Below are 4,292 nucleotides of genomic sequence, written 5' to 3'. Positions count from 1 at the left end.
AGAAATCTCTTTCCATTAAAATATTTTGTAAATGGTTCGCTGAGGTAAGATAAACTCCCGCCGTTGATTTAATTTTATAGACGCTATCGTTTTACCGGTTACTCAGCTGTCTGCAGAGCCTACTACCTCTGTGTTTTCTCACCCGTATTCCGAGTACTTGTACTTCAGGCACAGGAATGTGTCGGAGGTTGCAGCTGAATCTGAAGGTATTTGTTTTCTTAAAGCAAAAACGAACGACTTTCTGCTAATTGTACGAAAACAGGATTGACGTGATTACGCTCTATAAAAATGTTAAAATAAAAACCCCGTCTGAACCAAATGTTTCAGAGAGGTCAGTTCTGGTCTCCACTTACACTGACGTCATGTCTGTTCCCAAGAACACAACCACGTTTTAAATGACTGGGATGGAGCTGATGGTTCCACTGTCAGAGATGAGCCACAAATTGGACATGAGAAAAATCCCATGGTGCACCACCAAACAAAAACTATAAATGTAATGAAATATGAAGAATTCATATTTTATAAAATTTTGGTTTCTTTTTTTATTTCAGTTTTCTGACTCAGTGTGAAACCTGGTTCTGTTTAGTTGAACACGGTGCAGATAAACTTGTAGGAATTGAGGAAAAAAACTGAGGAAGATCTTCTTCAACAGCTCTCTCTCTCTTTTAGTATGTAAAGCCATCTTCTGCCACCTAGTGGAAGAGGATTTTAATTCAATTTAATTGCTTTAATTGCTTATCTACTGCCCCCTAGGGACAGAACTTATTCATAGGTAGGTACAGGAAAGTTTGCATCATGCGTGATAAAACGTTTTTTTGTCATTTATCAAACCATGCCATTGTCCTGTGTCTGGTTGTTTTGTTTTTTTCTGCGTAATCCCAATCTCCAAAAGTCCAGACTTTGGTTAATCAGACGTGAAATTCAAAGGCATGACTGTGACTCCCCCCCTCCCTTTTTCTCGTACACACCCCCCAACACAGGAGCATTTAGATGTCAGAACAGAGTGCGTGTTGTCAGGACTGGGCCTGTGTGAGGTTGATGTTGGCCGGTGGCTCCAAAGTGGCCAGTGTTGAAGTCTGCGTTGTGTGACCGCTGCCAATTACAAGCCTCGCAGTCGAAAAACAAAATGTCTGCTGTGTGAGCAGGTCGGCGTGGATAAATGAGGCAGTGTGTGTGCGCTCCGCGCAGCTAGGACGCCTGCCTCTTATAATTAATGGGACGACCGACTTTGGCACGGAGTGCGGTGGCCGACACCGACGGCCACGTGATCTGTCAGTGTTCGTCTTTTTTTCGCTCCAGAATCCCGGCGGTATTCCAGTTATCGAAGTGTTAGAACGGACTCACGGCTCCGATACGTTCAACCAAGAGTTCGAGGTCAAAGTTAATGTACGAGGTTCGAGTATTGATTGTAATTATCTCTCGCCCTGAGGTCTAATAGCTTTGTAACCTGTTTTCTCTGTTTGTTTGTTTTTTCTTTTCGTTTAATTTGTTTATTTTTCCCATGATTACCGTCCTGCACTTGAACGCATCGTACCTCACACGATCACGTCAGTTCAATATCTAATTCCACTTCTTAATCTGCCCTTTTGAACTTTTCTCTAAACTTTTATATTTACATTGATTTCAACAGCGCCTCACGCAGTCCGGTGGTGTCGTTGCACCAGCGTCAGCACATTAAAGCCAGACAACCAATCAGAAACAACAAGCAGCCGCTCTCATTTAAAGAATTTTTTTTTTTCACACTCTGCGACGAGTGAGTGAATAAATAAATAAAAAAACCTGTTTGAACTGTTGCGTGTTTAACGGCCGACATCTGGTCACGTTGTCTTTGAAGAAAAACGACAAACGTCATTGCTGATCGTATAAATCAGGTTCAGCTCCGATGTCTGTCCTCGTTTATGTGAAGATATATCATATTAATGTCTACTTCCATATGTGCGACTGGGATTATAGGAGCGGAGGTCAAAAAGTTCTGAAACGATGATATATTTTTTTTAAATTAATAATTACAGCGATATTTGTCTATACAGCCTCAGTTAAAGTCACTTTAAAAATTTCATCATTTTTTTTTTTTGAAATTTTGACAATTGCTTTGATCGTTTTGCAACGATACCCAAAGTAGTATCTGTATCGGTACCTGATACCTCATTAAAAAACACCAAATATATATACAATAGTCGCGTTGTTGTTGTATCTCAACAAAAGTTTTGTTGAGTTTGGAGTATTTTGAAACCAAAGACGACTACAGGAGCGAGACTTAATGAAAGATTTGTTCTGCAACGATACGAGTATTTCAACGAAAAAAAACCCAAGAACCCAGACGGTACCCTGTATCAGCGAGTACACAAATGAAAATACTTGTTGTACTAACAGGAAGTTGTTTAACAACAAGTGACCAGATTCCTTAGTACACGTGAACAAATCGGTCCTGAGGATAGATCAGTGATTGACTCGTCAGCCTGTATCGACTGAGCCGCGGAGCTTTTTCTGCCAAATCAAATATTTGACTCAATACTTTACTCAATACTTTACAGGATACTGCGATATTTTCTTTTGCAAAACAACCCCCCCATGTACGAGTATAAACTCTTCGGCCCTCGTTTGGTTTTGCGACCAGTTCGTGCCTCCAGCCCCTGGTTGATAATTACCATGACAACCTAATCCCAGATTATGAGATTACCACACAGTGGTGTGTCAGTACTAGGAGTCTGTTGAAAACTTTGTGAGTATTTCTCTCAGTACTCTAGATGCTCTCGACAAGGCAGCAGTCAGTGCAGACCTCCTCCTGGTGGCAGCCCCCCCCCAACTCTGAGACCCCCCACCATCACATGTATATGCATCTGACACACCCCACCCACCTGGAAGAATCAGTGGTGGGTCCACAGCAGTTATAAAGAAGAGCCAGCTGTTCAAACAGTTGGGAGGAACACAGTGGGGGTGAGGAGGAGGAGGAGGAGGAGGAGGCGGGGGAGGAAGAGGGAGAGGGAGAGCATCAGCATATTCAGACTTCATGGACTTTAACAGATCAGTGACTCCACGAAACAAAGAGCTAATTAAAAACGAAGGAGTTGTTTTTTCCTCTCACCTCAGCACCATGACACTCATCCGTCTTCTACCACAAAATGGTTTTGGGGGGTCACGGGGTGAGATCACTACAGTGAAGAAGGGGGTGGAGGGGGGGGGGGTTACACCCAGGCTGAGTTTTTACATTGTTGGAGATGAAGTCGGAAGAACAGAAAGAAGTTAAAAAACAAAGGAAGAAGACCAACAGTTACCACCAGGGTTTGAACCTTACACCGTCTCGCTGTAAGGCAAGAGAACAAACCACATTCACCGGCGTCACCTTTTAAATGTATTAATTAGAATCTCATTTGGAAGGACGTGCAGGACCGAGGCTCTTCGACAGTTCCCACATCAGCGTGTCCAGCAGTTCAATGACGTCTTTGTAGTAAAATCTGCAAACTCCGTGGAAATCCTTCAACTTTTCCTCCCTCTCCTTCTGCCCCGTCTTTATGGCCCAGTTGACTGAATGACTTCATTACTTTGTGGCCAGACAGGTTAATGGCAGCAGCATCGGCGGCCATGTTGATGCCCGTGATGACAGGAACAGTTCTAGAAAGTAGAGAGATGTTTTCTTAGCTCTGCTGCCGTACAACCACTCTGCCCTGCTGAAAGAACACATACAAGACCAAATATATATTTATGTGTCTGGGAATATATGTGTGTGTATGTGTATATATTTATATATACATACAAAATATGCATACATATACAAATATATGTGTATAAGTAAATACACATATATACATACATATACAAATATAAGTAAATAAGTAAATACACATATATACATATACATACATACATATACAAATATATGTGTATAAGTAAATACACATATATACATACATATACAAATATATGTGTATAAGTAAATATACAAGTAAATACACGTATATACATACATATACATACATATACATACAAACATATACAACTATATGTGTATAAGTAAACACACATATATACATACATACATATACATACAAACATATACAACTATATGTGTATAAGTAAATACACACATATACATACATATACAAATATAAGTAAATAAGTAAATACACATATATACATATACATACATACACATACAAATATATGTGTATATGTAAATACATACACATACATATACATACATACATATACATACAAACATATACAAATATATGTGTATATGTAAATACATATACATACATATACATACATACATATACAAATATATGTGTATA

The sequence above is a fragment of the Cynoglossus semilaevis genome, chromosome 8 (genome assembly GCF_000523025.1).
Source record: "Cynoglossus semilaevis isolate Cse_v1.0 chromosome 8, Cse_v1.0, whole genome shotgun sequence".
NCBI classification, from domain to species: Eukaryota; Metazoa; Chordata; class Actinopteri; order Pleuronectiformes; family Cynoglossidae; genus Cynoglossus; species Cynoglossus semilaevis.
This window is presented reverse-complemented; position numbering follows the sequence as displayed.